At 40.4% G+C, this 23,238-nt stretch overlaps 1 protein-coding gene across 10 annotated transcripts in view; it reads right to left on the bottom strand.

Annotated features, from left to right (window-relative positions):
- ENOX1 (ecto-NOX disulfide-thiol exchanger 1) overlaps positions 1 to 23,238 on the bottom strand; it is a 615,060-nt gene that overhangs the window by 405,162 nt on the left and 186,660 nt on the right. For all 10 annotated transcript variants that reach the window (XM_059042210.2, XM_067016825.1, XM_067016827.1 and 7 more), the window contains one exon: positions 18,559 to 18,718. The gene's annotated coding sequence lies outside the window, so the exon portion shown is untranslated. The remainder of the gene's footprint in view (positions 1 to 18,558; positions 18,719 to 23,238) is intronic.

Raw genomic sequence — 23,238 nt, 5'->3', positions numbered from 1 at the left:
CCCCTGGCATCAGGGCCACTTCTTCTAGCGCAAGAACTTTACCTTAAAGGATAGACTTCGGACAAGAGACTCTGTCAGTCTCAGTTCTGCTATAGATGAGACCTACTCAAAGCTATTCTTACACCAGCTCTTCACTTTTCCTTCTTGGCTATAAAGAATTCTGCTTTCTTTCGGTTTGCAGCACAGGTAAGGCTTTGTACTTTCAAATAATTTCCACCCCTTTTCTCTGGCCCATATCAAACTTCCTAATACTGTGCTTAAAATATGGAAATGAAAGTTAAACTCTAATATGGGCTTTATCAATGTTTAACACAGTGAGTGAATTATTTCATGATTCTTGTGTGTTACATTCTGGTTAATACAACCCAGATAATGTTGGCCTTTTTGAAAATAGTCTTATATTGCTGACTCACATCCCTGAGTGACAGAGTGAGAATGACTTTTTACCTGCAGAATACTTATATGTCAATTCCATTCTATATGATGGCTAGGATAATTTATCAGTATTTTTTTCTAGAATAAAAAAAACTCACACTTTTGCAAAGAACTGTCTGATGCACTGACAGTACAGTTCATCTTGAGTTGATGTTCCAACTTGATGACTGCAACCATTAGACTCAAATCAGAGCTTCACGAAGTTCCCTAGCAGTTTTCTTCACTTTTAAATATGTGCTATATATTTATGTGGGTAACAATTCAACTCCAAGTAAAAATAAATACATCAACTATCAGTTGATACAACTTCATTTCAGGAGCCACAAATACCAAAAATAATGATTTAGACAGACCATCTAGAAATAGTCTTAGGAGGTATCCTCTGATTTGATTAACTTCTGTGTATTTTTTCCGTTTAAGTCTACAATGAGAAAGACAGAGTTGAGAGCAGAGAACTCTTTTTTAGTTAATCTTCCTTTCTGATAAGGCAATGGAAACAAAGGTCCAAATTATGTTTCTGAAGTGAAATGGGATGAGATAAACAAAAAATTTCATTCCTACTTCACTCCTGGGAAAAAATCTCAATCCAGATTAAGTATGTTTCTATTCATTTAACTAAATTAAGTTCATTTCACTTTCTCATACTGACCTGATAAAATTGAAGCATACATATTAGAAAAAAATTTTTGACATACTATAAGGATTTAATATTATCTCATTAAAATAAGATGTATAAGCGAGTGGATTTGCAGTGGAAAAATGTGGATCACAGTCTTAGTTCATTCGCTCACTATCAGATCAAAAAAGTCACATTATCCCTGCAGAGCTCTATTTCTCTTATTCGGTAATACTAATCAGTAATCAAACTAATGCTTATACCTTGTTTTCTTTCCTCTGCTGTGAGTAAGGCTGAAAAATCTACACAACGATTAAAAATATAAAGAATAAGATCAAAATACAAACCTGTAATAAGAATCAGTATCATCTGTGGAATAGGGCCTAGTACTCTGATGTGAGGAAAGTGAGGCTGAAATGTGAAGCTGAAAGTCCTCCTTGAGCTCCATGTCCCACACCCTCTAGAGATGTGGCTTCTGAGCTCCTATTTCCTCATCAGTGCATGAGACTGACTGCACAGGTTTCCAGATTTTCTTCTTACAGTGAAAATTCTGAGAATCTCAATAAATAAATGATAAAAACAAGGATCCTCTGGTGATGCAGATGTGAGGATGCAGGGTCTTGCTCACTCTAACCCTCTGTTCCATCCCAACCCCAGTTCTAACTGCAACATTTTAAAACCAATGGATGAGAATTTAAATACGGGTGTTCCCAATATGAAAGTCCTGGTGTGTCAACTATAGGGCACTTGCTGGACATGGGATGAAGTGGTATTTTAAAGGCGCTGAGCACTGGGCCAGACTTATATTTCCAACCATTGGTGGACTAAACATTTAGGAAAGCTCTCCTGTCAAAAAACACATACGTGTTGGATAAATTGTAACTAACTCACATATAAACACATTGCCGAGCTCGCCAGGAAACAAACAAAAGATGGAATCCACATAGTAAAATCAGAATGGTAAGAAAAGCTTGAAGCTGAGGCTTCCCTGAGGAGAAGTGACTGGAACTAGGTTCCCACAGCCTTGGATATTAATGGGATAGAGAGAGAGGAAGGTTAAACCTGAGATTCTTAAATTCAATTTGTACTGGACGGAACTTCACCCTCAGAGAAAGTGAACACTATTCCCTCTGCAGAGGAAATAGGTAGGAAGCCTACTTGTCCCTGCCACGCCCATGATTTTAAAAAATGATAATAATGAAGATAATAATAGTCTCCCCTTAGCATCTACAACAGGAGACCAGATCTCACTTAAGTGTGCACTTCAAATTTACACTTCGGCTGTCAGAAAACCCCAGCCCAAATAATTAAATAAAAGTTCTCCTAAGTTTTCAGTACTCCCTGATGCCCAGCTGAAGCATAGGCAAGTCCACTCTAGAAAAAACAGCATCCTTAATGTCTTAGTCATCTCAAGTTTCCATAACAAAATACCACAGACTAGGTGGCTTAAACAGAAATTTATGTTCTCATAGGTCTAGAAGCTGGAAAACTGAGATCAGGGTGTCAGCATGGTCAGGTTCTGGTGAGAGCTCTCTTTCCAGCTTGCAGAGGGCCACCTTCTTGTGTCCTCACATAGTGGGAAGAGAGACAGAGATCTCTCCTTCCTCTTTGTATAAGGCCACAGTCCTATCAGATTAGGGCCCCACCCTTACAACATAAGTTAACCTTAATTACCTCCTAAAGATCCTATCTCCAAATATGGTCACATTGGGAGTTAAGGTTTCAACATTTGAATTTGGGGGAGGACACAATTCAGTCCATAGCTCTTAATATAGGCTCCTCATAATTCCCACAGATTAAATTCAGCCAAAGATGAGCTCATAATCAAATGTTACAAAATGAAGATGAGGAACCAAGTCACCATAGGTGACAGTAAGAAGCACCAGCAAGGCAAAGATTTAAAACCTTGATGACCTCAAATATTAAAATTATACAATGCAGAATATAAAATAGTCATGTTCCAAATAGCTAAAGAAATAAAAAAAGAAAACATTCTTAATAAGCAAAAAAAATAAGACTAACAAAAAACATTCAGTCAGACTAAGAAGACAACAAAATAGATGTTTGGGAAATAAAAAAGAAAATTTTTGAAATTAAAACTCTATGATACATTACACCACAAATTAGAACACACCTGAAAAAAATGCTCTGTGAACTAGAAGACAGACTTTAAGAAATATAAACCAGATTATAGCATAAATTGACAAAGAAAACAGAATATGTGAAAGAGTAGCTGTGAGACACAGCCAACAGAAAATGACAAGAAATGTATAACAATTAGTTTTCTTTATCAAAGGACACCATAAAGAAAGTAAACAGCTAATTCACAAATGTGGTGAAAGTGATACCCACAAAGGATGCTACACAGAACATATGAGAATGCTTATAAATCAAAAGATAAAGACAGCCCAACAGAGAAATGGACAAATGTCAAAAACAGATATTGTAAAGCAGAGGAAGCATGAATGGCCGATAAAGTTATGAATGGATACTTAAATATTCAGAGACATTTAAACTATGAGATACCATTTGACACCCAAGACTCGGGAGAAATTTAAAAACATACAGTTTCCAAATGTAGACAAGAACTCAGAGCACTGAGAACTGGTAGAAAATTAAATTTGTCTAACCACTTTAGAAAATAATTTAGCATCATATTTGAAGATGCACACATCCATTGACTAATCATTTCAATGATTAAATATACTCCCCAGAGAGACACATGCACCTGTGCATCAGAGACCTGAGAAAAGTGAAAGGTCTTGACAGCATGGTTTGTAATAGCAAAAAAAAAAAAAGAAAAAGAAAAAGAAATGAAAAGAAACCAATCTAATTATAAACAACTCAAATCATGTCCACCAACAAATCATTAAAAACTTCTGGAATAGTCATATAATAGAATATTTCACAGGAGTGAAATTAATACAGCATAGCTACACTAATTTACATGAATAAATAAATCTCAGGAAAATCATGTTGAGTTAAAAAAAGAGCAAAATAGAGTCTCACTCTATGTAAACTACAAAAACATAGAAAACACATTGTCTACAGATGCACACATGAAAACCATAAGATACAGCATGATAATTGCAGGAAGTGGTTTGCTGGGAGACAGGGGAGAGGACAAAACTGGAGGAGCGAACATAGGAGCCATTTGATTGATTTCTAAGGTTCTATTTCTTTTGTTTTTAAATTATTTTTTATTGGAGTATAGTTGCTTTACAATGTTGTGTTGGTTTCTGCCGTACAACCAAGTGAAGCAGCTATACGTATACATATACCTTAAGCCATTTTTCTTCACATTCACATAATTTTTATTACAGTATATTGTTATAGCTGTTCTATTTTATTATTGCTTATTGTTTATGTGTGTGTGTCCATCTTTTTTTAGCATCTTAATTGGAGTATAATTGCTTTACAATGGTGTGTTACTTTCTTCTTTATAACAAAGTGAGTCAGCTATACATATACATATATTCCCATATCTCCTCCCTCTTGAGTCTCCTTCCCACCCTTCCTATTCTACCCCACTAGTGGTCACAAAGCACCAAGCTGATCTCTCTGTGCTATGCAGCCGCTTCCAACTAGCTATCTATTTTACATATAGTAGTGTATATATGTCCATGCCATTCTCTCACTTCGTCGCAGCTTACACTTCCCCCACCCCGTGTCCTCCAGTCCATTCTCTAGGTCTGTGTCTTTATTCCTGTCCTACCCCTAGGTTCTTCAGAACCATTTTTTTTTAGATTCCATATATATGTGTTAGCATACAGCATTTGTTTTTCTCTTTCTGACTTACTTCACTCTGTAGGACAGTCTCTAGGTGCATCCACCTCACTACAAATTACTCAATTTCATTTCTTTTTATGGCTCAGTAATATTCCATTGCATATATATGCCACATCTTCTTTATCCATTCATCTGTCGATGGACACTTAGGTTGCTTCCATGTCCTAGGTACTGTAAATAGAGCGGCAATGAACATGGTGGTACAGGACTCTTTTTGAATTATGGGTTTCACAGGGTATATACCCACTAATGGGATTGCTAGGTTGTACGGTAGTTCTATTGTTGGTTTTATAAGGAACCTCCATACTGTTCTCCATAGTGGCTGTATCAAATTTACATTCCCACCAACAGTGCAACAGGGTTCCCTTTTATCTACACCCTCTCCAGAACTGATTGATTGTAGAATTTTTGATGATGGCCATTCTGACTGGTGTGAGGTGATACTTCATTGTAGTTTTGATTTGCATTTCTCTAATGATTACGGATGTTGAGCATCCTTTCATCTGTTTGTGGGAAATATGTACATCTTCTTTGGCAAAATGTCTATTTAGGTCTTCTGCCCATTTTTGGATTGGGTTGTTTGCTTTTTTGATATTGAACTGCATGAGCTGCTTGAAAATTTTGGAGATTAATCCTTGTCAGTTGCTTCATTTGCAAACATTTTCTCCCATTCTGGGGGCTGTCTTTTCATCTTGTTTATGGTTTCCTTTGCTGTGCAAAAGCTTTTAAGCTTCATTAGGTCCCATTTGTTTATTTTTGTTTTTATTTCCATTTCTCTAGGTGGTGGGTCAAAAAGGATTCTGCTGTGATTTACATACAGTGTTCAGCCCATGTTTTCCTCTAAGAGTTTGATAGTATCTAGCCTTACATTTAGGTCTTTAATCCATTTTAAGATTATTTTTGTGTATGGTGTTAGGGAGTGTTTGAATTTCATTCTTTTACATGTAGCTGTCCAGTTTTCCCAGCACCACTTATTGAAGAGGCTGTCTTTTCTCCATTGTCTATTCTTGCCTCTTTTATCAAAAATAAGGTGACCATATGTGCGTCGGTTTATCTCTGGGCTTTCTATCCTGTTCCATTGATCTATATTTCTGTTTTTGTGCCAGTACCATACTGTCTTCATTACTGTAGCTTTGTAGTATAGTCTGAAGTCAGGGATCCTGATTCCTCCAGCTCTGTTTTTCTTTCTCAAAATTGCTTTGGCTATTCACAGCCTTTTGTGTTTCCATACAAATTGTGCAATTTTTGGTTCTAGTTCTGTGAAAAATGCTATTGGTAGTTGGATATGGATTGCACTGAATCTGTAGATTGCTTTGGGAAGTATAGTCATTTTCACAATGTTGATTTCTTCCAATCAAAGAACATAGTATATATCTCCATCTATTTGTATCATCTTTAATTTCTTTCATCAGTGCCTAATAGTTTTCTGCATATAGGTCTTTTGTCTCCCTATATAAGTTTATTCCTAGGTATTTTATTCTTTTTGTTGCAATGGTAAAAGGGAGTATTTCCTTAATTTCTCTTTCAGAATTGTTATCGTTACTGTATAGGAATGCAAAGTGATTTCTGTGCATTAATTTTGTATCCTGCTACTTTACTGAATTCAGTGACTAGCTCTAGTAGTTTTCTGCTATCATCTTGAGGATTTTCTAGGTATAGTATCATGTCATCTGCAAACAGTGACAGCTTTACTTCTTTTCCAATTTGGATTCCTTTTATTTCTTTTTCTCCTCTGATTGCTGTGGCTAAAACTTCCAAAACTATGTTGGATAATAGTGGTCAGAGTGGATAACCTTGTCTTGTTCCTGATCTTAAAGGAAATGGTTTCAGTTTTTCACCATTGAGAATGATGTTGGCTACGGGTTTGTCATATATAGCCTTTATTGCATTGAGGCTAGTTCCCTCTATGCCTACTTTCTGGAGGGTTTTATCATAAATGGGTGTTGAATTTGTTGAAAGCTTTTTCTGAATCTATTGAGATGATCATATGTTTTTTCTCCTTCAATTTGTTAATATGGTTTATCACATTGACTGATTTGCATATACTGAAGAATCCTAGCATTCCTGGGATAAACCCCACGTGATCAATGGTGTATGATCTATTTAATGTGCTGCTGGATTCTGTCTGACAGTATGTTGTTGAGGATTTTTGCACCTATATTCATCAGTGATATTGGCCTGTAGTTTCCTTTCTTTGTGACATCTTTGTCTGGTTTTGGTATCAGGTTGATGGTGGCCTCGTAGAATGTGTTTGGGAGTGTTACTCCCTCTGCCATATTTTGGAAGAGTTTGAAAAGGATAGGTGTTTAGCTCTTCTCTAAACGTTGGACAGAATTTGCTGGTAAAACCATCTGGTCCTGGTCTTTTGTTTGTTGGAAGATTTTTAATCACAGTCTCAATTTCAGTGCTTGTGATTGGTCTCTTTATCTTTTCTATTTCTTCGTGGTTCAGTCTTGGAAGGTTGTGCTTTTCTAAGAATTGGTCCATTTCTTCCAGGCTGTCCATTTTATTGGCACAGAGTTGCTTGTAGTACTCTCTCATGATCCTTTGTATTTCTGCAGTGTTTGGTTTTACTTCTTTTTATCATTTCTAATACTATTGATTTTTTTTCTTTTTTTAAAACATCTTTATTGGAGTATAATTGCTTTACAATGATGCATTAGTTTCTGCTTTATAACAAACTGAATCAGCTATACATATACATATATCTGCATATCTCTTCCCTCTTGCGTCTACCTCCCTCCCACTCTTCTTTTTTTTCTTGATGAGTCTAACTAACGGTTTATCAATTGTGTTTATCTAGTCAAAGAACCAGCATTTAGTATTTTGATCTTTGCTATTTTTTCCTTCATTTCTTTTATTTCTGATCTGATTTTATGATTTCTTTCCTTCTGCTAACTTTGAGGTTTTTTGGTTCTTTTTTCTCTAATTGCTTAAGGTGTTAGGTTAGGTTGTATATTTGAGATGTTTCTTGTTTCTTGGGGTAGGAATGTATTGCTATACACTTCCCTCTTAGAAATGCTTTTGCTGCATCCAATAGGTTTTGTGTTGTCATTTTTCATTGTTATTTGTTTCTAGGTATTTTCTGACTTCCTCCTTGATTTCTTCAGTGATCTCCTGGTTATTAAGTAGTGTATTGTTTAGCCTCCATGTGTTTGTATCTTTTACAGATTTTTTCCTGTAACTGATATCTAGTCTCATAGCATTGTGGTCAGAAAGGATACTTGAAATGATTTCAATTTTCTTAAATTTACCAAGGCTTGATTTGTGACCCAAGATATGATCTATCCTGGAGAATGTTCCATGAGTACTTGAGAAGAATGTGTATTCTGTTGTTTTTGGATGGAATGTCCTATAAATATCAATTAAGTCCATTTTGTTTAATGTATCATTTAAAGCTTGTTTCCTTATTTATTTTCATTTTGGATGATCTGTCCATTTGTGAAGGTGGGTTGTTAAAGTCCCCTACTATGATTGTGTTGTCAATTTCCCCTTTTATGGCTGTTAGCATTTGCCTTACATATTGAGGTGCTCCTATGTTGGGTGCATAAATATTTACAATTTTTATATCTTCTCTTGGGTTGTTCCCTTCATTATTATGTAGTGTCCTCCTTTGTATCTTGTAATAGTCTTTATTTTAAAGTCTATTTTTTCTGATATCAGAACTGGTACTCCAGCTTTCTTCTTTTTTTAAAAAAATTTTTTTGGCAGTGCTATTCCCTCACATTTATTTTTAAATGTATAATATGTGAATTTCCATAGGGGTGGGAAAGATGCTCCAGCTTTCTTTTGATTTCCATTTGCATGGAATATCTTTTTCCATCCCCTCACTTTCAGTCTGTAGGTGTCCCTAGGTCTGAAATGGGTCTCTTGTAGACAGCACATATACAGTTTTTGTATCTATTCAGCCATTCTATGTCTTTTGGTTGGAGCATTTAATCCATTTATATTTAAGGTGGTTACTGATATGTATGACCTATTACCATTTTCTTAATTGTTTTGGGTTTGTTATTGTAGGTCTTTTCCTTCTCTTGTGCTTCCTGCCTAGAGAAGTTCCTTTAGCATTTGCTGAAAAGCTGCTTTGGTGGTGCTGAATTCTGTTAGCTTTTGCTTGTCTGTAAAGGTTTTAATTTCTCCATCGAATCTGAATGAGGTCCTTGTTGGGTAGAGTAATCTTGGTTGTAGGTTTTTCCCCTTCATCACTTTAAATATGTCCTGCCACTTCCTTCTGGCTTGCAGAGTTTCTGTTGAAAGATCAGCTGTTAACCTTAAGGGCCTTCCTTTTATGTATTTGTTGCTTTTCCCTTGCTGCTTTTAATATTTTTTCTCTGTATTTAATATTTGATGCTTTGATTAACATGTATCTTGGCATGTTTCTCCTTGGATTTATCCTGTATGGGACTCTCTGTGCTTCCTGGACTTGAATAACTATTTCCTTTCCCATATTAGGGAAATTTTTAAGTATAATCTCTTCAAATATTTTCTCAGTCCATTTCTTTTTCTCTTCTTCTTCTAGGACCCCTATAATTCTAATGTTGGTGTGTTTAATGTTGTCCCAGAGGTCTCTAAGACTGTCTTCAATTCTTTTCATTACTTTTTCTTTATTCTGCTCTGTGGTAGTTATTTCCACTATTTTATCTTCCAGGTCACTTATCCGTTCTGCGTCAGATATTCTGCTACTGATTACTTCTAGAGAATTTTCAATTTCATTTATTGTGTTGTTCATGAAAGTCTGTTTGCTCTTTATTTCTTCTAGTTCCTTGTTAAACGTTTCTTGTACTTTCTCCATTCTATTTCCACGATTTTGGATCATTTTTACTATCATTACTCTGAATTCTTTTTCAGGTAGACTGCCTATTTCCTCTTCATTTGTTTGGTCTCGTGGGTTTTTACCTTGCTGTTTCATATGCTGCACTTTTCTCTGTTTTCTCATTTTGCTTAACTTACTGGGTTTGGCGTCTCTTTTTGCAGGCTGCCGGTTTGTAGTTCCTGTTGCTTTTGGTGTCTGCCCCCAGTGGCTAAGGTCTGTGTCCTTGTGGATGAGGCTGGATCTTGTCTTTCTGCTGGGCAGGAACATGGCCGGTGGTGTGTTTTGGGGGTGTCTGTGACCTTATTATGATTCTAGGCAGCCTCTCTGCTAATGGGTGGGGTTGTGTTCCTGTCTTGCTACTTGTTTGGCATAGGGTGTCCAGCACTATAGCTTGCTGGTCCTTGAGCGGAGCTGGGTCTTTGAGTTGAGATGGAGATCTCTGGGAGAGCTTTCGCTGTTTGATATTACATGGAGCTGGGAGGTCTCTGGTGGACCAGTGTACTGAGCTCGGCTCTCCCACCTCAGAGGCAGAGGCTTGACACCCAGGCGGAACACCAAGACCCTGTCAACCACGTGACTCAGAACAAAAGGGAGAAAAGAAGAAAGAAAGAAAGAAAAACATAAAATAAAATAAAGTTATTAAAATAAAAATATTATTAAAAATAAAAAAATTAAAAAGTAATAAAAAAAAAAGAATGAAAGAAGAGAGCAACCAAGCGAGAAAACAATTCCATCAATGATAACAAGCACACACACACAGAAAAAGGACAGACGTAACCATAGGATAGATGGTAAAAGCAAAGCTATACAGACAAAATCACAGAAAGAAGCATACACATACACAGTTACAAAAAGAGAATAAGGAAAAAATTATATATAACTACATACAAAAAAAGGAAGAGAGCAACCAAATCAATAAACAAATATAGCTGTGACAATAAACTATAAATACTGAACTAAACTAAGATAAACATAAAACCATAAACAAATTAGATCCAGAAAGCAAACCCCAAGTCTACAGTTGCTCCCAAAGTCCACTGCCTCAATTTGGGGATGATTCATTGTCTATTCAGGTATTCCACAGATGCAGGGTATATCAAGTTGACTGTGGAGATTTAATCCACTGCTCCTGAGGCTTCTGGGAGAGATTTCCCTTTCTCTTCTTTGTTCGCACAGCTCCCGGGGTTCAGCTTTGGATTTGGCCCCGCCTCTGCATGTAGGTCGCCTGAGGGCATCTGTTCTTCACTCAGACAGGACAGGGTTAAAGGAGCAGCTGATTCGGGGGCTCTGCCTCACTCAGGCCAGGGCCAGGGAGGGGTATGGAATGCGGAGTGGGCCTGCAGCACCAGAGGTCGGCATGACGTTGCACCAGCCTGAGGTGCGCTGTGTGTTCTTCTGGGGAAGCTGTCCTTGGATCACAGGACCCTGGCAGTGGTGGGCTACACAGGTTCTTGGGAGGGGAGGTGTGGATAGTCATCTGTGCCTGCACACAGGACCCTTGGTGGTTGTAGCCGCAGCCTTAGTGTTTCATGCCCATCTCTGGGGTCTGTACTGACATCTGCGGCTCACGCCTGCCTCTGGAGCTCGTTGAGGTGGTGCTCTGGATCTCGTCTCCTCACGCACCCCACAATAATGTTCTCCTGACTGTCAGGCAGTTCCAGACTTTTTCCCGTACTCCCTCCCAGCTAGGTTCGGCACACTAGCCCCCGTCAGGCTGTGTTCATGCAGCCAACCCGAATCCTCTCCCTGGGATCTCACCTCTGAAGCCTGAGCCTCAGTTCCCAGCCCCCACTCCCCCCGGCAAGTGAGCAGACAAGCCTCTCGGGCTGGTGAGTGCAGGTCGGCATGGATCCTCTGTGCGGGAATCTCTCCGCTTTGCCTTCTGCACCTCTGTTGCTCTGCTCTGCTCTGTAGCTCCAAAGCTTACCCCCCACCCACCCCCTGTCTCTGCCAGTGAACAGGCTTCCTAGTGTGTGGAAACTTTTCCTCCTTCACAGCTCCTTTCCTGAGGTGCAGGTCCCGTCCCTATCCTTCTGTTTCTTTTTTTTCTTTTTTCTTTTGCCCTACCCAGGTACATGGGGAGTTTCTTGCCTTTTGGGAGTTCTGAGGTCTTCTGTCAGCGTTCAGTAGGTGATCTGTAGGAGTTGTTCCACATGTAGATGTATTTCTGATGTATTTGTGGGGAGGAAGGTGATCTCTACGTCTTCCTCCTCCGCCATCTTGAAGGTCTCTAACTGTGGTTCTATTTCTTAAGCTGTGACACACACAGCTGCTGTTTTACTATTCCTCATAATATAAATACATGTTACATATTATTCATTACATGCATAAAATATTTCATTAAAATCCTTAAAAAGTGCTGTGGAAGGGATTGAATGGCAAACCCTGGGCAAAACTGGGGACTCGGCCAGGTATGTCTTTGATTCCCCCCCACCTGCGTCTTTCCTCAGACTTAAAGGCACATCTTATAGGTTCCAGCCACAAATCCTGCCAAAGGATAATCAAGGTTTGGGCTCATAAAAGTCTCAGGTAACACTTCCCAAGGAACCTTTGAAATGAACAGACAAGCTTTGGCTTTGAAGTCCTCCCAATAAGCCCCACATCTGCCTGGTGTCACCTTCTCCCTGGGGTGCTCCACCCCCACCACACAAGCTCCTCAATGGAGGTGACTGGGGCAACGTGCTGACCACTTCAAAAAGCTTCCTGGAGCTTCTTCTAGACTAATTACTCCTAATTATCACAATGCTCTGTATGTATTTTTCACAGTATATGGCCGGCAAGTTTTTAATCATTCATCTTAGTGGGGAAAAAAATCATCTGAACCTCTTTCAGACAGATATGAAATGTGAAAGGAATCCAAGGAAATGTACCAGTACAATGTCTTGTGATTAGATATCTATTTAAATATAAGTGACTTCTAGATTTAAGACTTTTGTGGCTGTATGTCAGCTGATCAATGTTTCCTGAAACATTCAGTCCTTATAAACATAACTTAGTATATTTGTAGTATATAATTTAACATCTTGAGTGTCTGAGACAGGTAAAAATGTGTGATTAAGTAACTTCTGGGAAGATTCACGTGGTTTTATTCATAGGTGATTAAAAATACTATCACTGTTTTAATAAAAACAAATACATATAGAATGAAAAACAAAATCCTAGGGGAAAAACATTTAAGGGATAGACTACTTGATTTACTCTTGTAAATAATAGAACATCAGTGTATCTATTAGTATGTGATTTAAGATAATTCCTCAAAATTAGTTTGGTTGCATTTTTCTTTATTTACATATTTTTAACATTTATTTATTTATTTTTAGCATCTTTATTGGAGTATAATTACTTTACAATGTTGTGTTAGTTTTGCTGTATAACAAGGTGAACCAGATATATGTATACATATATCCCCATTGCTTGGATTTTTAAATTCTTACATCAGTATGCAGAAGTTATTGGTATAGATTTTTCTATGCTGAAAATGCAATCTTAATGAACTATATTATGGAAGGAAGGGATGGAGGGAGGGAGAAAAGAAGAAAAAAAGAAAGGAATTCGACTTTTGCTAAAGACAGCCTACGTGATTCAATTAAGCCAACTTAATGTGCACTGATATTTGCCAGATTACTATCCTTCTCTGCAGAGAAAAGGTCCTAAAACTGCTATTGTTTATCACAAACTCTCCTAAAGTCAAATTTGGATCTGATAAAGTCAACAATTCTTCAGCACTCTGAAAATCAATCTCAAGTAGAAGTTGCTAATAATTATTCCTTTGCCGGGTACCCATACAAAAACAATGTCAGAAATTCTTAAAGTTCTACTTGATATTCTACATCAGGGGGTCCCCAACCCCCGGGCCATGGACCGGTACCAGTCTGTGGCCTGTTAGGAACCGGGCTGCACAGCAGGAGGTGAGCGGCAGACGAGCAAGTAAAGCTTCATCTGTATTTACAGCTGCTCCCCATTGCTTGCATTACCACCTGAGCTCCACCTCCTGTCAGATCAGTGGCAGTATCAGATTCTCACAGGAGCATGAACCCTACTGTGACCTGTGCATACGAGGGATCTAGGTTGCGCGCTCCTTATGAGAATCTAATGCCTGATGATCTGAGGTGGAGCTGAGGCGGTGATGCCAGCACTGGGGAGTGGCTGCAAATACAGATTTTCATTAGCAGAGAGGTTGGACTGCACAGAGACCATAATAAATCAACTGCTTGCAGAATCATATCAAAACCCTATCAGTGAGTGGGAAGTGACAATTAAGCTGCAGCTGGTGGCAGGCTATAGTGGCAAGTGAGTTGATGTACTTCAATTGTACAGCTGCACCTGGTAGCAGGCTTTAAGTCAGAATGCAACACTTACTTTAGTCTGTACGTGGCCTGCCCATTATTCTATTTACCACTTCCCTCATGCCCCTTTCCTGCACTGCGCACTTGTCTCAGTCACAGTTTTAGTAAGCCCTCAGGCTAACCCTAGCCAAAATTAGTAAAAAAACAAATGTTGCTGGAGAGCTTCTTTGAAAAGGGGGAAAGACCCAACGAGGAGATAGCAGAAGACTCTAAGACTGCCAACAACAAGAAAATACCAAGAGTCCAACTTAATTTACAGGTTCTTTGTAACGGGTGATTCACATTCTCCAAACCCACTTTGTATAATATGCAGTGACCAGCTATCCAGCGAAGCCGTTTGGAAACTTTCAAAACTGTTTCACCACATGGGGACCAAGCATCCGGCATTAAAAGACAAGCCTCGGGCTTCCCTGGTGGCTCAGTGGTTGAGAGTCTGCCTGCCGATGCAGGGGACACGGGTTCGTGCCCAGGTCCGGGAAGATCCCACATGCCACGGAGTGGCTGGGCCCGTGAGCCATGGCCGCTAAGCCTGTGCGTCCGGAGCCTCCGCAACGGGAGAGGCCACGACAGTGAGAGGCCCGCGTACCGGAAAAAAAAAAAAAAAAAAAAAAAAAGGACAAGCCTCTGGAGTTTTTTTTTTTTTAAAAAAAACGTGAACACAAAGAACAGAAGCAATTATTGAAAGCCACCATTTCATCAAATGTGTCTGCAATGAGAGCATCATTTTTAGTGGCTAACCACATCGCTAAAGCTAAGAAGCCCTTTACTATTGGTGAAGAGTTGATGCTGCCTGTTGCAAGGACATTTGTCGTGAACTTTTTTTTTTTTTTTTTTTTTGCGGTATGCGGGCCTCTCACTGTTGGGGCCTCTCACTGTTGTGGCCTCTCCCGTTGCGGAGCATAGGCTCCGGTGGACATGCAGGCTCAGCGGCCATGGCTCACGGGCCCAGCCGCTCCGCGGCATGTGGGATCTTCCCGGACCGGGGCACGAACCCACGTCCCCTGCATCGGCAGGCGGATTCTCAACCACTGCGCCACCAGGGAAGCCCTGTCGTGAACTTTTAGGAGAGGCTGCAGTTCAAAAGGTGACACGTGTTCCTCTTTCAGCTACTACCGTAACTAGACGAAACAGCAGAGGATACTGAGGCACAACTGTTAGAGAGGATTAACGAGTCACTGTGGTACGCAATCCAGGTTGACGAGTCTACCAACGTTCACGACAAGGCAACAATGCTTGTTTTGTGAGATACGTTTTTCAGGAGGACGTGCATGAGGATATGTTACGTGCACTTTCGTTGCCAACCAACACCACAGCTGCAGCACTGTTCAGTTCTTTGAATGATTACATACCAGGAAGACTGGTCATTTTGTGTCAGTGTGTGCACAGATGGAGTGGCTGCCATGACTGATTTCACTACTCCAGTCAAAGAGATCGCTTCTGAATGTGAGTCTACGCACTGCGTCATCCATAGAGAAGTGCTGGCTAGCCAAAAAAGGTCACCTGAACTTAACAACGTTTTGCGGGATGTGATTAAAATTATCAAGCCCATTAAAGTGCACGCCCTTAACTCACGACTGTTCGCGCGGCTCTGTAAGGAGATGGACGCAGAGCACACACGTCTTCTCTTATACACGGAAGTGAGATGGCTTTCTAAGGGTAGTTCACCGGCCAGAGTTTTTGAGTCCCAAGAGCCAGCCACTGCAGAGATTTCGTTTAGAAAAACAGTCACCACTGGCAGCACATTTCAGTGACACAGAACGGGTCGCACAACTTGCTTCCTTGTGTGACATAGTCAACCCGCTCAACAAACTCAATCTGTCACTTCAAGGGAGAACGACAACTGTGTTCAAGTCGGCAGATAAAGTGGCTGCATTCAAAGCCGAACTGAAATTCTGCGAGCGACGGGTAAACACAGGGATTTTTGACATGTTTCAAACTGTAGCCGAGATTTTGAAAGAGAATGAACCAGGGCCTTCTATCACCTACTGCAGCTTTCAAACGAGTTTGAGCATTACTCCCCAACCACAAAAGATCCCCGAACTGGGAGGGAATGGATCTGTGACCCATTTGTGAATAAGCCAGGTGAATCGACTCTGTCCGTGCTACAAGAGGATCAACTGCTTGAGATCGCAAATGACGGTGGCCTTAAAAGTACGTTTGAGACAACTTCAAATCTCCATATGTTCTGGGTTAAAGTAAAGGCAGAATATCCTGAGATTGGCACAAAAGCACAGAAAAGCCTGCTTCCGTTTCCAACATCCTGTCTTTGTGAAGCAGAGTTTTCTGCAGTGACAGCGACCAAAACGAGATCACGGAGTAGACTAGACATAAGCAACTCACGTCGGGTGTCACTGTCTCCCATCACCCCCAGATGGGACCAGCTAGTTGCAGGAAAACAAGCCCAGGGCTCCCACTGATTCTGCATTATGGTGAGTTGTATAATTATTTCATTATATATCACAATGTAATAATAATAGAAATAAAGTGCACAATAAATGTAATGTGCCAGAATCATCCCGAAATCATTCCCCACCCCACTCCGGTCTGTGATAAACCCGTCTTCCATGAAACCGGTCCCTGGTGCCAAAAAGTTTGCGGACCACTGTTCTACATCACTGAAGTTCTCAAAAATATTAGTACCTCTCAAAATAATTACCCAGTAACAATATTTGGCTAGTGTTTCATATACTAACAGAATAAATACCACTGAATTCCAAGAACTGCCAGTATACTTGGTTTCAAATTTTTGCTAAAAATTGTTTTAGAGGAGAGCAGCAGTCTAGGGTCTGGTAGCGATTGCTTCCTGGAGTGACTTCCTCACCTATTTACCTTCCGGCACGTTGTGTGGATCGACAGTTTTGCAGACAGCAAAGGAATTCTACTGTTTTGCCCAGAATGCACCTGCAGGTCTACATACTTCCAGGGAAAAGGACCAAAATAAAGAAACAATTCCACAGCCTTACCTACTAATGGATCAGAAATAAAATTGTTTGGGGATGGGGTGAGCAGAGAGAGAGTCTGGGAGACTGCTATAGGAGGGCCCCTCCAAGTCTCTGAGTCAGCTGCAAATTCCCCAATTTCCTTCTCTTGGTTACGCTGTCTGTAGTGAAACCCTTAAAATGAAACCCCTAAAATATATATTTTTTAAAAAAGAGTTGCCTCTTTTCTTTTAGCAGATGTAGTCTACTAGTTGAAACAATCACACGACAGCCCAGATTTCAGGGGAGGGGACAGAGTCCCCAAAATTTAAAAAAAAGCAGCCCTTCAAAACCTTCAAAGCTTATCTGGAAGGTAAAGTCAATTGGGAGGAGCTACAGAACATGTTCCCTGCTTAGTAGGAATCAGAGAGGGAAGGCGGGGAAGCCCCGCTCTTGAGGACACGTTTGGATTTGTAATTCTGTGGCTTTCCCCCACTCCAGCACACACAGGCACCCCTTTTCAAACAATTTGTCAGCCTTCCTCCAGGGGAAGATCTTGACTATTTAAAACTCAATTCATAGTGAGGATGCTCCATAAATATTAGTCACCTGAACTCCTCCCCCTTCTCCTCTTGTCAAAATATATGACCTGTTTTGCACAGAAGCTGAGAGATGGAGTTTGGAAGCACGCTGAAACTAGAAGTTCAGGCAGTTGAAACCATCTGGGTTTTTGGACCACAGTCTGATCCTCATATCTTCAAGTTCCAGCAGGATCGCTACAAGGTCAGCCAGTTGATTCCCTCTTACGGAGCCCCATCAACACCAACCCCATTTGCTCTCGCGTGCGTGAAAGTATGTGGAATTGCAATCAGGCTGACACACAAGACCTACAGCATCTAATTTCCGGCTGATACAGTAGGTGGTTAGGATATGCCAGGCACTGTGCTGCCTTCCATTCATCACCTCACAGAATTTACACCGCAGCCCTGGCAAGGAGGTATTATCATCTTGATTTTACAAATGAAGAAACAAAGCTTGAGTGAATTTACATAACTTCCTATGTCCCATAGCTAACGACTGGTGGAGCCAACATTCCAACAAACCCAGACCTAACTCGAAATTCCACACGTGAGGCTACACCACCGTTTATTGGGAGCTGGGGCGTGTGGAGGCCACGGAATTGCCCTGCTCCAGTCTCCCTTCAAGATAGCCTGCTGCGGGAAGCCTGGCTAACAGATAGTTGCTGGACCTTTGCATCCACCGTGGCTTTCCTCTGAGACCACGATTCCCTGGGGCTTCTCTCCACCCATCTGAACTTGACCAGAATTGGCCCATTCCCACCAGACCTGGGATTCCTCTAAAGCTGCACCATCTAATTCAGCTGCCACCAGCAGCACGTGACAATTGAGCACCTCAAATGTGGGTAGTGCGGCAAATATTTAGTTGTGTTTCATTTTAATTCATTTAAGTCTAAGTAGCCCCAAGTGGCTACTGGCTACCATACTGGATAGCAAAGACCCAGAAAATTTCTGTGGCTGCAGAAAGTTCCATTAAACTGCATTGCCCTAAAAGGACAACTTCTGCTTAAAGAGATCATCAGACTGAAATCTGCAAAGATCCACAGGGGAGGTGAAAAAGACTTACCTGAGAGGCACTTCCCTTTGAGATAGTCGTCCCAGAAGAGGCTGCAGACACTAGGGGAAGATCGTCAGAGGTGAAGAGAGGTGGGTGGACAGCAGGAAGGCAGCAGCACAGAGCTCCGGTGACTCAGAGACACAATGCCTCTCTGGGGCTGGTTGCACAGCTGGGGAAACAAAGCGTATCTTAGAAAGGGGAGAGGAGCATACCTGGGTCAATGGGGCTGAGTGAGTAGGATTTTATGTGGCTACTGAGAGAGAAGGGGAACAAGGACCCACATGAGGTACAGGTCTCGGAGAAATACCAGGTAGGAGGAGTTAGGTACGTTTTCTTCCATCGGTTTCTCCTACTCTTTTCTTTCTCCCTGATTATCTGACTCTGATCTCCTTACAACATCCTTATTGTCCCTCATTCTCCTCCACCCTCCAGTCACCAGAAAAAAAAAAACAAACCCTGCAATAAATACTTTACTTCTTTTATGTATTAGACTTTCATGTTCATTAGTCTTCATGAGGATTAACTGAACATTCAATTTTTTTTCTCAAGAAAAGTTAACTGTTCTTTGAACATGTATTATGACCCTCAGCTAACATTCTTTCATTAAGTCATAGAGTCAGTGGTAAGATGAGGTTATACTTTTTACCTTCATCAGAGGTATTTTCACAGGAAAATGTTGGCTAACACTAGCTTTCTTGTATAAAATAAGAATAAAAAATCTTGTGAAAATAAAATACACTTAAAAGATATGTACATACAATTTCACTTACTGAAAAACTATAATCAAGGCAAAGGTCTTTTCTTAAAACAATCAACTTTAGGAGTGACTTGCAAATTAATCTGTTCTTTCCTTTAACAGTCATTAGCCTGAATTGGTACCTAAGCCATAACATGAGAAAATAAAAGATTCCCATCAACAGTTTTAAATTCTGTAGCCTCAATTCCCAGATAGACTCTTATTAGTTGGTTTTATGAACTTCTCTTCAAAATGTGTGAAATTAATACATTCATCTAAAAAGGCAACTGAGAATTCATATACAGCTCAAAAATACAAACTTCAGAAACACAGATGTTCTACCAAAGTCTCACTTGCTTACTCCCAGCTAAATTCATCACTGAGCATTAAAAAGATTTTCTAAACTGTCAAGGACGAAAAAAAAAAATGGTATTATACATTCACATCTGGCTCTGTCACCATCTAGGGCACGTTACTATAGACATTAAACATCTGGGCAGGAGGAAAGGATCTATTGGGGAGCTTTTGGCTACCATGACAACTGAGTGTACGTCCCTCAAACAGTTCGGTCTCTGCTCATCTACTTTTAACACCACTGCAGGTCTTTCATTCTTATTCCAAAAGCCCAGAGTAGGTACCATTTTAAAACAACAATCATCATAGTAAATAATATTTACGTGTAGGAAGTCAGTTCCTAGAGCATGCTTCCCTTGCTTCTGTCCTAGTTGTTTATTACTGTGGGTAGGACAAATTCTTTCTAATTGCAGTGATGCAGTTAGTTTGGACTTTATGGCTTTTAGATGAGGAAGTCCTCTATTTCTGAGTTACTCAAGAGATGGTGCTTAGTGAAAAAGTCTTAATGAAAATTAGCCACCATTCTTCTTCCCATGAAGAAGCCTCCCTTCTGGATGTCAAAAATGTTTATCAAGATTCTAAATGACACAGAATATGGAAAATAATAATTACAGCTTCCATGTAAGTCATGTTTTCTGTATATTGGATGTGCAATGCACTTTATACACATCATTTTCTATTTATTCTTCAAAACTACCTGTAAAGTTGGTGTTATTACTTAAATCTCACAGTTATGGAAACTAAACTATGGAGAAAGGTATAACAACATTCACTCCACAAATATTTACTGAGTGCCTACTGTGTGCTACGCACCAGGAGTATAATGGTTTGAAGCATTATAGCATGTGCCTACTTCCGTGGAGCTAACCATGCGTGGGCAAAGGGAAACAAACAGCTAGTAAGGGACAGAGGCAGTAACAGAGAAGCTAATTCTGGTTTTTGAGTGTCCAAGATGGCAGAATAGGAAGCCCCGAACTCACCTCCTTCCATGGACACACCAATATCATAACTATTTACAGAGAAACTATCTATGAAGAAGATCTGAAGACTAGGAGAAAATATTTTCCACAACTAAAGATATAAAGAAGGAACTGAAATTAGGTAAGAGGGATGGAGAATTGGTATAGTCAGAACCCACACTGCCAAGTAGGTGAGCTACAAATGGGAGGATAATCACAATTGCAGAGGTCCTCCCCAAGGATCGAGTGGTCTGAGCCCCGCAATGGGCTCCCCAGCCTGGAGGTCCTACACTAGGAAAACAAGCCCCCAGAACATCAGGCTTTGAAGGCCAGCAGGGTTTGCATCTGAGAGAGGTGGAGGGCTATAGGAAAGAGAGACTCCACTCCTAAGGGCACACACAAATCTCACACACTCCAAGTCCAGCACAGAGGCAGTGATTTGAGAGGAGCCTAATTTGGACCCACTTGCTCACGTTGAAGAGCCTCCTGGAGAGGCAAGGGGCAACTGGGACTCCACTGGGAACAAAGACACTGGCAGCAGCCACTTTTAGGAGTTCATTTAACCACAAGGACACTGCCGATGGTGAGCACCATTTTGGAGTCCTCCCTCTAGCTTATGAGTGCCAGGGACTTAGCTGCCTACCAGTAGGTTGACACCAGCCCCAGGCACACTCAGGGCTACACAGCCAGCCAAGCTGGGACCTGGCCCCATCCACCAGCAGGCTGGCAGCCACCGCATGAGGCAGGGCCTGGCAGTCAACCGAGCCAGGAGTCTGCCCTACATATCACCACACCCAAAGTAGCCAGCCCGCCACAACAGAAGGGCCCACAGAGCCCACAAAAAAGCATATCACTAGAGCACATAGCTCTGGTGGCCAGACGGGGAGTGTGCGGCTGGGCCCAAAGGATGCCTTCTAATTCTCTCTCTCTGTGCACAAAAAGAAACTAAAAATGGATTAAAGACTTGAAGAGCTGAAACCATAAAACTTCTAGAAAAAAACATACACAGTATGCTTTCTGACATCAGTCTTACAATACTGTTTTGGATATATCTCCTCAGGCAAGGAAACAAAAGCAAAAATAATCAAATGGGACTACATCAAACAAAAAGTTTTTGCACAGTGAACAAACTGAAAAAGTAGCCTACTGAATGGGAGAAGATATTTGCAAATCATATATCTAACAAGGGGCTACTATCCAAAATGTGCAAAGAACTCATACAGTTCAACATGAGAAAAACAAGCAACTGGTTTAAAAAATGGACAGAGGACCTGAATAGACATTTCTCCAAAGAAGACCTACAGATGGCCAACAAACACATGAGAAGATGTTGAACATCACTAAACATCGGGGAAACACAAATCAAAACCACAATGAGGTATCACTTCACACCTGTCAAAGTCAGCACTGCAAAAAAGACAACAAATAACAAGTCCTGAAGAGATATGGAGAAAAGGGAACCCTTGTGCATTGTCAGTGGGAATGTAAATTGGTGCAGTCCCTGTGGAAAACACTATGGAGCTTCCTCCAAAAATCCAGATTGCTGGTTATACACCTCTCTCCCCAACTCCCATTCACACTGGTAGCCTGAAATTAGCCATGCTTGGCACATGCTAAAAATTAGGCCTCTTTTCTCCCTGAGAGCCAAATTACTAGCATAGCACTCTCCTCCTAAAAATATACTGCCCCCCCCACAAGGAAATATGCTTCATGAAGGTAGAGTTTTGTCTGTTTTGATCAATGCTTTCTCCACAAGACCTATAGTGCTTGGCACATTGTAAGAGGTAAATATTTGTTGAATGAAATAATATTTTTCATAGCTCCTACGCTCAAGCAGATTGAAAGACGACTACCAAAACTCCAATATTCCATTTTCAGAACTTGTATAAACACATTCTGTGGTTCAGAAAGTCTGGCCCTTTCCCAAGCCTACTTCATCTGCTCATAAAGGGGTCTCCTCAAAAAGGGAACCCTCCTACATTGTTGGTGGGAACGTAAGTTGATGCAGTCATTGTGAAAAACAGTATGGAGGTTCCTCAGAAAACTAAAAATAGAATTACCATATGACCCAGCAATCCCACTTCTGGGCATATATACAGACAAAACTATAATTCAAAAAGATATATGCACCTCTATGTTCATAACAGCAGCATTTGCAATAGCCAAGATATGGAAACAACCTAAATGTCCATCGACAGATGAATGGATAAAGAAGATGTAGTACATATATACAATAGAATATTACTCAGCCATAAAAAAAGAACAAAAGAATGCCATTGGCAGCAACATGGATGCAACTACAGATGATCATATTAAGTGAAGTAAGTCAGACAGAGAAAGGTACATACCATATATCACTTATACATGGAATGTAAAATATGACACAAATGAACCTATCTATGAAACAGAAACAGAATCATGGGCACAGAGAAGAGACTGGTCGTTGCCAAGGGAAAGGGGGCTGGGGAGGGGATGGAGTAGGAGGTTGGGGTGAGCAGATGTCAGCTTTTATATATAGGATGGGTAAACAACAAGGTCCTACTGTAGAGCACAGAGAACTATATTCAGTACCCCATGATAAACATTAATGGAAGATTATAAAGAAAGAATGTGTGTGTGTGTGTGTGTGTGTGTATATAT

Source organism: Kogia breviceps, chromosome 16 (assembly GCF_026419965.1).
Source record: "Kogia breviceps isolate mKogBre1 chromosome 16, mKogBre1 haplotype 1, whole genome shotgun sequence".
NCBI classification, from domain to species: Eukaryota; Metazoa; Chordata; class Mammalia; order Artiodactyla; family Physeteridae; genus Kogia; species Kogia breviceps.
Note: the sequence above shows the minus strand (reverse complement) of the source record. Positions and strands in the feature narration are given on the sequence as shown.